Raw genomic sequence first — 13,700 nt, forward strand, 5'->3', positions numbered from 1 at the left:
GGGGAGTCACATCCACCTGCTACATGACGCACATTTCCTTATTTGGACATCAGTCCTGGAGTTGGGGGTGTTCCCCAGAGATAAAGCTGAACTACTGACACACGCAAAGTGCTCTCAAGGGACTCTCCATAACCTGTTGTTCCCCTTCTCCTTTCCACAATGTTTGGTGGCAATAAATGAAAAGTGCAAAGCAATAATTGACTTTAAAATTCTTCTCTACATGTTACAGGCTGTGCTGTCTGTGTGTTATGGGTGTATAAATAGGTAGAGGTCTGTCTGCAACGAGGTGATGAGTAAAGTTTTAGCTCAGTAATCAGCGCAGTCATCTATGATCTGGGAGACTCCAGTTTGAGACCCGGTGTGGGGACCTCCTTTGTAAGGTAGTTTATTCATAAACACTTTCGCACTTTGATATCCTAAAATTAAAAGCGTCATAAAAAAACAAAAACTGTATTTTTACACCTATTTCCACTTTTATCCGAATACAAAAATAGATACAAATACAAATACTGGGCCCTCTGCACATCCCTAATAAACATAGACCCAGAAATGTGCATTATACATCCTCTTTAGATGTCAATAAAGTTAAATGTCAATAAAGTTCAGGCTGATGAGTCATTGACTGAGTTAAGATGCAAAGATGAAAAGAAAAATCTACTAACTGATGAAAGTTAATCTTTCTTTGTTAATCAGACCTATGATTTACAAATATCTTCTATTCATTCTATTCTTCATTCAAGTCATTGTAAAATAGAGTTGTATGGAGCTGTAGTGTTTAGGTGATGCTTCCTCCTTTAAGCCCCCTCGAACAGAAATAAGAGCACTGGAACGTCCTTCATGATGGTGGACTGGATCGATTTCCAGTTCATGCTGCAGCTGTCAAGTATATGTAACTGTAAATGTGTATGAGCTAATGTTACCGTACTGTAGTTGTAAGCTCATATATGAATTTCAAAGAATAATTTCCTAAAATGCAATTACATAAGCATTATCTACACTCTGGCATTCTGTATATGTGGGTCTATATGTGTGTGTGTGTGTGTGTGTGTGTGACAGGGAGGTCAGGACACAAATGTGCTGGGTCTCCCTGCAGACTGTCAACATGAGGTCGGTGTTATGGAGCAAACGCTGACCCCACTGGATTCAGTTTCACACATTCACCCCCTCTGCTTCCTTCAACACACACACACAGTGAGGAATGTGTTGTACAGTGAAATGTGAGCCTGTGGGTACAGCTGGGTGTGTGTTATGATGTGATGTACTTGGCTGAAAGACTGAAAACACTGCTTTGGCGGGTCACAGGCTCTAATTGCATCTGTGGACGCCAACTTCGAAACTCTGAACACGATGATGCTCTGCTTTTTTGTTTTGCTTCGTTGTTTCCTTTCATCATGTTTTTTATCAAGTTCACACAACAAACATGTCTGAAATCTGGATGAACCTGAATGTGATCCTTTAGTTTGAGCAGATTAATCATCATTAATCACACTGTTAATGTCATCAATGAAAAGAGACGAAAAATGTCCAAGACACAAACTACATTTAATAATAAACTTCAAAAACAAAAACTATGATGAAATTTATAACAATTTTCATCAATGAATAAAAACTAAACAATATTGTGAAAACTGGACAAATGTTACTGTTTACATACAAAGTCTTATGAACGAAATGCATGACTGGTAAAACAAATATTTGGCTGTTTGACTTGTTGCATTAATAGGCAGAATCTTGCATTTCATTATTTTTAGTTACAGTTACTTCTCGTAGGGACAAAAGTAAATTTATGGACAACATTTATTTACAATCCCTTTGAAAATTAGAACAAAAGCAGCCACAAAATGCTAGTTGGATGCTAGTTAATGTTATGTTTGTGTTTGTAGGTTATCATCAGGAACGAGTTCAGGACTAATGTCAGCTGCCATCAAATCTTTCTCTCAGTGTTCACTAAAGGAATATTACTGCATGAAAATTGATGTTTTATCTGCTCATCTCAAGCTAAACCCAGACAGTGAACAGGTGATTGAATCCAGCTTCTAAGTGATCAGCTGCTCTGCAGTGGAGAGCACGGGTCAGAGGCGTTTTTTTTAGGATTTTAAAACATCAGTGACAAAGCCAAGATCGTCCAGGATCTTCTGTTTTTTTATGCACTACTTTAATAATTTAAATCCTGAGTGATCCTCTGTCCTCTGAAACTCTTACAATAACCCTGATATGACATAAACGCATCAAAATGAAACTAAAACCAACAAATAATAATAATAATAATGGCTAATGACTAATATGTGACAAAACCTAATGTACATTTTCATCAAAAGACTAAAATTAAATGACAATCAGGTGCCAGAATTAACACATTTGGTTTCTTCAGATTCAGAGAAATGTGTTAATTCTTGCCACCTTTGAGATAAAGAGATCAGGACATTCTGAATGTCTGGAATCCAGTTTACTCACTGAGAACAAGATCTCTTTCTAATGACAAAAAAAAAACAAAACACACAGATAACAATCGAAGAACAAATGACAAGACTCACAACAAAGCTTTAGTGAATCGCATCCTGTAAGATCTTCCTTCCAGATTTGTGAAACTTGCAGGGTGGAGTAGGAGTGTCTAGTGTCAGTTGTTCTTTTGTCCTGCAGTCTGCTCCAGCTGGAAGGTGGAGAAGAGCCAAAAACAAGTTTACTCATGTTTGTTCTGATGTGAGGAGTTTCCAGAGTGAGATGGGGTTGAACTCCTTAGGGACAGAAAAAACACGTCTCTGCAGAGTTGGTGTGAAAAGACTCAATGTATGAAAACGTCAAATCAATCAGCAGGGAAAGAATTATGTATTTAAATATAAACCAAGTTTCTTTTTTTTCACACAGCTCTGTGGAGGAATGAAAGTACTGATGCTGAAGTTTTGCTGCTCACAATGTGAATGTTTGGTCAGATCGTTCATTCACTTTCCAGTCGACAGTGTAGCTTTGGTTTGATGAAGAAGTACAGAAGAGAAGAAGTTACCTATAAATTTATTTATTTAAACCTCATTACTTCTTGAAGAAGGCCTTATACATTATAATAGATAATATAGCTAGTAATACTATCCTGTGGCAAGTATAGTATTTGCATTTTTACCAGGCAAGGCAAGTTTATTTGTGTAGCACATTTCAACAACAAGGCAATTCAAAATGCTTTACATAGAGCATAAAAGTCATTAAAACAGAATATAAAAGCAACACAAGTAAAAAGACACATAAAAACAATTACAAAGTTAAATTTGGAAATAAAAAGAAGCTGAAAAGGGAACAAGACAGATAAAAGAAGAGAATAAAAGAAACAGTGCAGTGTAAAATATTAACCCTTAATGTGGTTTAATAAAAGGCAGAAAAATCTTCAGCCGTGATTTAAAAGATCTACAGTTTTCTGGGAGTTTGTTCAGATATGTGGAGCATAAAAACTGAACACTGCTTCTCCATGTTTAGTTTTTACTCTGGGGACAGAAAGCAGACCTGATCCCAGACCACCTGAGAGGTCTGGATGGTTCATAATGTAGCAGCAGATCAGAAATGTATTTTGGCCCTAAACCTTTCAGTGCTTTATAAACCAGCAGCATTATTTTAAAATCAATTCTTTGACGGACAGGCAGCCAGTGTAAAAATCTGAGAACCGGAGTTATATGATCCACTTTCTTGGTCTTAGTGAGGACTCGAGCAGCAGCGTCTGAATCAGCTGCAGCTGTCTGATCGTTTTTTTTAGGGAGACCTGTGAAGACAGCGTTACAGTAGTCAAGTCTACTGAAGATAAACATGGACAAGTTTTTCCAAATCCTGCTGAGACATAAGTCCTTTAATTCTTGATATATTCTTCAGGTGATAGTAGGCTGACTTTGTATTTGTCTTAATGTGACTGTTGAAATTCAGGTCTGAGTCCATGACTACACCAAGATTTCTGGCTTGATTTGTAGTTTTTAATATTATGGATTGAAGCTGAGTGCTGACTTTTAAATGTTCTTCCTAGGCTCCAAAAACAATTACTTCAGTTTTATCTTTGTTTAACTGAACAAAATTCTGGCTCATCCAATCGTTGATTTGTTCAACGCACTTACTCAGTGCTTGTATCGGACCATAGTCCCCTGGTGATATGGTTATGTAAATTTGTGTGTCATCCGCATAACTGTGGTAGCATATTTTATTGTTTCCCATAATCTGAGCTTGTGGGAGCATGTAGATGTTGAACAGGAGAGGCCCCAGATTGGAGCCTTGGGGAACTCCGCATGTTATTTTTGTCCGCTCAGATGTGTAATTACCTATAGACACAGATACTACAAAGAGCACTGGGCTTTACTGCCTCACTCACTGTCTGGGGGCTTTAGCAGAATATTTACTGGATGTTTTGCCCTGGGTTTTGCCTGTCAGCCTACATGCAGGTTGCGCTGCCTTTTTGCAACTCAGGGCTGAAGAGACACAATTCTACCTTCTCTGCACTGTTTACAGAGATTTCAATGAACCTGGAACTGTGAAAGTGAAGGGAACAAAAATAAGATTTCGAAAAGTGAGGAAGATAAGCCCATCAATGCTGTACTAGAACAACTGATGTCAAGGTACCATTATGATATTATTCTGGTTAAGAGTGACGATGTGTTCAGAATGGATGAAAAGCTAATTTTAGAGTCAAAAGAAAGACACAAGTGGACGTGAAAAGATGTGAGCATTAAGATGGCTCTGCTTTACTGACATGTCCTAGCAAGCCTTGACAGTGTCATAGTGGGCCAACGTGGACAGAACCAGGACCCTGAAACTGAAGCAGCTAAATATTAAACTATGCTTTTCCTACTGTGACATGTCAAAATATCTTCCATGAAAGAAGTCCATCCTGAATCTGAGTGACTCCATTTTACTTGTAAGGAAGTACAAGTGAAACACAGACACGTGCATAAAGTGTGTGCAGGATTATATTTTACCAGCCTCCTGCTATTGTCTGGAGGATTACGTTACACATGTAGTGGTTGTGACCAGCTTGCACTGTTCAAGAAGAGAGGTCCGCAAACCCAAACAACTTTAATCTCAGCTGGAAAATATTAAGGCAAGAAAATTTAGTAGAATCCACACATGATTTATTTTGCTCTACTTTTATCTTTTTTATCTTTTTTAATTTATCTGGTACAATATTTCCAGCCTCAATCTGGGTACAAATAACATGACTTTACACTGTCACATTTGGTGCAGGTGACCCACCAATCCTTCCCAGGGAAGTGGCATTATATAATACGACTTTATTTCCTTTTATAAGGTGATTTTTGGCTTATTAGGAGGAGGTGGGGTTGGGTGGATGGTTACATAATCAGCTGGAAAGCTGCAAAGCAGCAGGAGAGCACTGTTCGACACCACCAACAAGACATTTTTACCCTCATGTGCGAGAGATTTTTAACATCACATCTGGCATTTTTGACATTTTTACTGTGTTTTACTGTTTTAACCCAAACCATGATATTTCCCTTAAATTGGTGTATCACTTGCATGCAATTTGAAAGTGTAAAGTTGTGTTTTTTATACGGAGATTGTGAGACTGGGGTCACATATCAGTCAGTCATAGATCTCATGTCATGGAGTAAAAATAATAAATTGTGAGTTTAATTTAATAACTCATGCACTCAAATTAATGATTAGTGTGCACAAATCTACTTTTCCTCCTCCCTTCTTGTAACGGGATGACATCCAGTTTTCACATCAAAGCTTTTATGGAAAAAGAGTCTGTTATCCTGTAAAATATCTTTAAGTGAATTTTAAAAATAACAACAGTCAAAACGTGAATTATGTCTCAGTCCAAAATCAAAATAAAGTCATATTAAATCCAATCAATTCAACTAATGGCATAAAAGTGTTAAGTAATGCTGAATTGTCCTCCTGTTCTTCCTCATGTACATATCTCAGGATGAATATATTAAACTAACAGGTGTCCAGTCTTAAAATGATGGATGGTTCACAGTTTGGGAATGAGTTGCAGCCCCAAGTGAAGGAGTTCAAGTATCTTTGCGTCTCACTCATGAACGTGGGAATGATCCAGTGTGAGATCAACAGGCGGAGGGGTTTCAGTTCAGCAGTAATGCAGGCAAGGGCGTAATTTCCTCTGGGGATGGAGGAGACGTGATACCCTCACGTTTTAAAATTCTATTTCTGTTCCCCTTTTACAGTTTCAGATATTCTTAAGAAATCTCTCAAAAAAACCTTTTACACACACTTTTACACAAACACAACAACTCATGTGTTAGTAAGACACACTGAGATAAAAACATTAACAACAGGCAGCACATGAGGATCTTTTTATGGCCGTCTGTGAAGTTACATCACTGTTTTAGTGTGTTTATTAGTTTTAATAGTTGATAGTGTATAAATGTGTATATTGTGTTTATGTAGTTTAATAGTTGATAGTGTATAAATGTGTATGTTGTGTTTATGTAGTTTAATGGTTGATAGTGTATAAATGTGTATGTTGTGTTTATGTAGTTTAATGGTTGATAGTGTATAAATGTGTATGTTGTGTTTATGTAGTTTAATGGTTGATAGTGTATAAATGTGTATATTGTGTTTATGTAGTTTTAATAGTTGATAGTGTATAAATGTGTATATTGTGTTTATGTAGTTTAATAGTTGATAGTGTATAAATGTGTATATTGTATATGTGTAGTTTTAATGGTTGATAGTGTATAAATGTGTATATTGTGTTTATGTAGTTTAATGGTTGATAGTGTATAAATGTGTATATTGTATATGTGTAGTTTTAATGGTTGATAGTGTATAAATGTGTATATTGTGTTTATGTAGTTTTAATGGTTGATAGTGTATAAATGTGTATATTGTGTTTATGTAGTTTAATGGTTGATAGTGTATAAATGTGTATATTGTATATGTGTAGTTTTAATGGTTGATAGTGTATAAATGTGTATATTGTGTTTATGTAGTTTAATGGTTGATAGTGTATAAATGTGTATATTGTGTTTATGTAGTTTAATGGTTGATAGTGTATAAATGTGTATATTGTGTTTATGTAGTTTAATGGTTGATAGTGTATAAATGTGTATATTGTGTATGTGTAGTTTTAATGGTTGATAGTGTATAAATGTGTATATTGTGTTTATGTAGTTTAATGGTTGATAGTGTATAAATGTGTATATTGTGTTTATGTAGTTTAATGGTTGATAGTGTATAAATGTGTATATTGTGTTTATGTAGTTTAATGGTTGATAGTGTATAAATGTGTATATTGTATATGTGTAGTTTTAATAGTTGATAGTGTATAAATGTGTATATTGTGTTTATGTAGTTTAATGGTTGATAGTGTATAAATGTGTATATTGTGTATGTGTAGTTTTAATGGTTGATAGTGTATAAATGTGTATATTGTGTTTATGTAGTTTAATGGTTGATAGTGTATAAATGTGTATATTGTGTTTATGTAGTTTAATAGTTGATAGTGTATAAATGTGTATATTGTGTTTATGTAGTTTAATGGTTGATAGTGTATAAATGTGTATATTGTGTTTCTGTAGTTTAATAGTTGATAGTGTATAAATGTGTATATTGTGTTTATGTAGTTTAATGGTTGATAGTGTATAAATGTGTATATTGTGTTTATGTAGTTTAATGGTTGATAGTGTATAAATGTGTATATTGTATATGTGTAGTTTTAATAGTTGATAGTGTATAAATGTGTATATTGTGTTTATGTAGTTTAATGGTTGATAGTGTATAAATGTGTATATTGTATATGTGTAGTTTTAATGGTTGATAGTGTATAAATGTGTATATTGTGTTTATGTAGTTTAATGGTTGATAGTGTATAAATGTGTATATTGTGTTTATGTAGTTTAATAGTTGATAGTGTATAAATGTGTATATTGTGTTTATGTAGTTTAATGGTTGATAGTGTATAAATGTGTATATTGTGTTTCTGTAGTTTAATAGTTGATAGTGTATAAATGTGTATACTGTGTTTATGTAGTTTAATAGTTGATAGTGTATAAATGTGTATATTGTGTTTATGTAGTTTAATGGTTGATAGTGTATAAATGTGTATATTGTGTTTCTGTAGTTTAATGGTTGATAGTGTATAAATGTGTATATTGTGTTTATGTAGTTTAATGGTTGATAGTGTATAAATGTGTATATTGTGTTTATGTAGTTTTAATAGTTGATAGTGTATAAATGTGTATATTGTGTTTATGTAGTTTTAATGGTTGATAGTGTATAAATGTGTGTATTGTGTATGTGTAGTTTTAATGGTTGCTAGTGTATAAATGTGTATATTGTGTTTCTGTAGTTTAATGGTTGATAGTGTATAAATGTGTATATTGTGTATGTGTAGTTTTAATGGTTGCTAGTGTATAAATGTGTATATTGTGTTTCTGTAGTTTAATGGTTGATAGTGTATAAATGTGTATATTGTGTATGTGTAGTTTTAATGGTTGCTAGTGTATAAATGTGTATATTGTGTTTCTGTAGTTTAATGGTTGATAGTGTAGATATGTGTATATTGTGTTTCTGTAGTTTAATGGTTGATAGTGTATAAATGTGTATATTGTGTTTATGTAGTTTAATGGTTGATAGTGTAGATATGTGTATATTGTGTTTATGTAGTTTAATGGTTGATAGTGTATAAATGTGTATATTGTGTATGTGTAGTTTTAATGGTTGATAGTGTATAAATGTGTATATTGTGTTTCTGTAGTTTAATGGTTGATAGTGTATAAATGTGTATATTGTGTTTCTGTAGTTTAATGGTTGATAGTGTATAAATGTGTATATTGTGTTTCTGTAGTTTAATGGTTGATAGTGTATAACAGCAGGAAAGCTTTCAGTGGGCTTTATTTCTGACAGCGCGTCTTGTTTTTTGGTTGAATATAGATGTATTTCAGTGTGGTTATGATCTGTATGAATACATGTTAGTGTTTGAACATAAACCGAAGAGTTTGGAAGTGAGGATGTAAACATGTCAAATGTTTTGTTGCTTGTTTGTGTTTGAATGAGAAAAGTATTGAGGACATTTGAAGGCTGTAGTCACTTAATGCTTTCTGTGTGAAAACTATGCAAATGTGTCACAGTTTGATCCAGAATTGTTGCTGTTGTATCGACTGTGTGAAGACTTTTAACATGTGGACTCAGTATTGATCCCTGCAGGTAACCTATCAGAAACAACTGTAATATTAAAACACGCTAAAATCATACCTAAAGCCTTAAAGTACTCCTATGATGGAGAAAAATTACCTGTCACCCAGTTTGATAAAAGACAGTTTTACAACAAGTGAACTCAATCAAACGTAAAATGATTAAAGAGCTGGACATGTGGAAAAAAGAAAAATGAGCGTTGGGATGGATCAGGGTGATGGTGGGGCCTCCTGTGCTATACATTCTATTTCCTCACTCTTTTTAAGTTATTTGAAATGTTGAAATTTGTGGCTGCAGATCGAGCAGTGTTGAGGCTGTACTTGTTACTACATCACACCTGAAAGTCAAATCAAATCTGCAGGAAGCTTTAGCATGAGCCCGCCGCCTCCCAGCATACCAGGGTTGCCAGGTCTGTTGTTTTCCCTGGGAATTGGGCTACTTCGGGGTTGAATTTTTTGCCCCCTGCAAATTACATGAGTAACATCTATAAATAAAAAAATCCATATTTTAACTGAAAAAATGTATTTATGCCCAAATCCTACCAAACTGACTCCAAATCAGCACGCACACATGCCATCCATACACACCCATACACACACAAACACACACACACACACACACACACAAACACATACAATGGCACACTAAACATTTATGGCGTTATTTGTAGATATTACAATAAATTTGGCAATGGTAGCAATGCTATCAGACTTTAAAAGCAGTGTATATGGTTTGGCAAAGGCATATTATATATATATATATATATATATATATATATATATATATCCTGCTCAAAAAAATAAAGGGAACACTTAATCGTCACAGTATAACACCAAGTCAGTTAAACTGCAGGGATATCAATCTATCCATTTAGGAAGCACAAGTGATTGTGAATCAATTTCACCTGCTTTAGTGCAAATGAAAGTGACAACAGGTGCAATGAAGAGGCAAAAGCAAGACAACCCCCCAAAAAGGGAATGGTTTTGCATGTGTGCTCTCTCCTGATCCTTCCTGACTGATTCTTCTCTGGTTTTGTGTTCTGCTATTCACTACTGGTAGCATCAGGCGGTACCTGCAGCCCAATCAGGTTGCACAGGTAGTCCATCTCCTCCAGAATGTCACATCCATATGTGCGGTCGCAAGAAGGTTTGCTGTGTCTTCTAGCACAGTCTCAAGAGCATGGAGGAGATATCAGGCGACCGGCTGTTACACAAGGAGAGCTGGACAGGGCTGTAGACGGGCATCAACCCAGCAGCAGGACCGGTATCTGCTCCTTTGTGTGAGGAGGAACAGGAGGAACAGGAGGAGCTGTCAGAAACAGACTCCATGAGGGTGGCATGAGGGACGATGTCCTCTAGTGGGACCTGTGCTCACAGCCCAGCACCGTGCAGCTTGATTGGCATTTGCCAGAGAACACCAGCATTGGCAGGTCCGCCACTGGCACCCCGTTCTCTCCACAGATGAGAGCAGGTTCATACTGAGTACATGTGACAGGCGTAAAAGAGTCTGGAGACACCGTGGTGAATGTTATGCTGCCTGTTTGGCGGTGGGTCAGTTATGTTCTGGGGAGGCATATCCTTGGGGGGTCACACAGACCTCCATGTCATAGCCAACAGTATCCTGACTGCTGTTAGGGGGTGAAATCCTCAGAGCATCTGTCAGACCTTACGCTGGTGGAGTGGGCCCTGGGTTCCTCCTGGTGAAGGATAATGCCCGGCCTCATGTGGCCAGAGCGTGTAGGCAGTTCCTGGATGACGAAGGCATCGATGCCATTGACTGGCCATCTCGTTTCCCTGACCTAAATCCATCTAAGCACCTATGGGACGTTATGTATCAGCGCATCCGATGCTGCCAAGTACCACTACAGACTGTCCAGGAGCTCCCTGATGCCTTGATCCAGGTCTTGGAAGAGATCCCCCATGACACCATCTGCTGACTAATCAGGAGCATGCCCAGATGTTGTCAGCAGTGCATACACTGAGTCACATTACGAGTTGCTGTGATAAAATTCTTGCAAGTTGGATCAGCCTGTGATTTCAATTTTTTACTTTGATTTTCGGTGTGATTTTGAATCCAGCCCTCAATGGGTTGATGATTTTGGTTTCTACTGACCGTTGTTACGTCATTTTGTTCTCAACAGTTTAAAACAATGTACATCAGTAAAGATTTTCAACTTGAATAATTTGTTCATCAAGATCTGATGTGTGATTTAAGTGTTCCCTTAAGTTTTTTTGAGCAGTGTATATTGGGCTGGTTTTGATCCATCATGCTGGTTTTGTCCCACAGACGTGGCAACCTGGTGTGTACGCAACTCCTGTAGTCACAGTTTGCAACGCAGCTGGATGATGAGCATAGCAGCAGAAGTGTTGCTGGTTGTTCAGCAGCTAAAAAGTCTTTACAGCTTTCCAGAGGACGGACATTTACATCAGTAATGGCTGAAATTCATTTTTAAAGACAATCTTCCCTCCGTTATCAGCGAGTGGTTGTGTGTGTTCAGCACATTTTACGTAGAAGTTTAGAGGGAAAAATCACTATTTGGTGGAGCTGTTAACAACTCATAGACATGTGAAATGTGACCCCGACTACACACTGCTTTTTGTAAGACGTCAAAAGACAAAAAGGTTGGAAACCACTGGTTTCATCTTTAACAATGTGTTGTATTTTAAAAGCTTGTTATATTATCCATTGTGTCAAATCTTCATCTGAAAAGTAACTAAAGCTGTCAAATAAATGTAGTGGAGTAGAAAGTACAATATTTCCCTCTGAAATGTAGAAAGTAGCATCACATGGAAATACTCAAGTAAAGTGCAAATACCTCAAAATTGTAGTAAAGCACAGTACTTGAGTAAATGTACTTAGTTACTTTCCAGCACTGCAAGACGAGAATAAATAACAGCTCTGAAGAGACAGAGGAGGAGGTCTGAATGGAATTCCCCTTCAGACACATACTGGGAGTGATGGCAAACTGGGCTGATGTGAAATCCTCCGTGTACCTCCCAGCTGCACTGTGATGGGCTGACACACACACATACACGCACACCACCACCAGATCCATACATCATGTGAATAGTATGTGATTGTGTGTGAGTGCAGTGAGCCCAGCCCATGTGATTCTGTTGTCACTGACTGGCTGGTAATGGCTAACAGATGAGCCTGTGTGTGTGTGTGTGTGTGTGTGTGTGTGTGTGTGTGTGTGTGTGTGTGTGTGTGTGTGTGTGTGTGTGTGTGTGGGGTGTGGACCCTCTTAGCCTTTTAGAGTATGATTAGTTTGGGGACCTGGAGCCAAATCACACACACATGCAAGCATTATGCAACAGCTGAGCAGACCAATATATAGCATGTCCCGTGTGTGTGTGTGTGTGTGTGTGTGTGTGTGTGTGTGTATGTGTGTGTGTGTGTGTGTGTGTGTGTGTGTGTGCATGGAGCGTCTGTAGTGCACATGCCCAGTGATGATGTCATGGGTACAGGAAGTTGACCACTCCTTAGAGACAACGTCAAACCTCCACAACGCTCACCAGTCTACAAACACCTCGCCCAGCACTCACACAGCAGGGAACTGGTTTCATTGAAGTCTTACTGGGTTCACTGGTATTGGTGGTTTAATCTACAGTATGTCAGTGTTCTTACTGGTCTTATTGGATTAATTGGTTTCACCAGTTTTCTGGTTTTACTGGACTAATTGGTCACACTGGTATCACTGTTGTCACTTGTCCTTACTGGAGTCACTAGTGTCACTGGTTAAACTGGTTTGAGTGGTCTCACCAGTTTCTCTACTCACACTGGTTTGACTGGTGGCCCTTACTAGAGTCTCCAGTGTCACTGGATCCCCCAGGTCCATTGGTTTCACTGGTCTCATCGGGTTTGTTTATGACACTGGTCTCTTTTTTTTACTAATATAACTGGTTCTAGTGATTTTTACTGATGTAAATCTATGATTTACTGGTTATACTGGTTTCACAGCTCACTGGTGTCTTTGGTTCTTCCTGGATCCATTGATTTCAATTTGGTCTTTGGAGGGGTTTATTGGTTTCCTTGGTGTTACTTGTGTCACTGGGTTTAGTCACACTGATTTCACTGGGTTCATTGGTTTCACTGATGGTTTAACTGGTTAGACTGGTTTCACAGATAAATGGTCTTATTAGTTTCAATGATGTCTTTGGTTCTGTCTGGGTTCATTGGTTTTACTGGTGTCACTGGTCTCATTTGTACCAAATGTTGTCACTGGTCTCACAGTGTCGACTGGTTTCAGTGGTTTTCCTGGATTCAGGGGTATACAGCCCAGATAGCATACAGTAGTGGGCCACTTCAGGCAATGATGCGGCACTGCTGGCCTTCTTCTGGCCCGGATGTGATGGATGGATGGATGTGAGCCTAAATGGCCCACGTTTAAATTAGCAAATATGGTCCAAATATCCCAAATCAAATGATGTGGACCAGTTCTGGTTTATCTGGTTTCTTCATGGTTGACATATGGCATTGCTATGGCTTGCTTGTGGCCCAGATCTGGGAACCAGGGGCAGACAGCCCAAGTGCCATAATTCCATGTGGTATGTGGGCTG

The sequence above is a fragment of the Thunnus maccoyii genome, chromosome 4, assembly GCF_910596095.1.
Source record: "Thunnus maccoyii chromosome 4, fThuMac1.1, whole genome shotgun sequence".
NCBI classification, from domain to species: Eukaryota; Metazoa; Chordata; class Actinopteri; order Scombriformes; family Scombridae; genus Thunnus; species Thunnus maccoyii.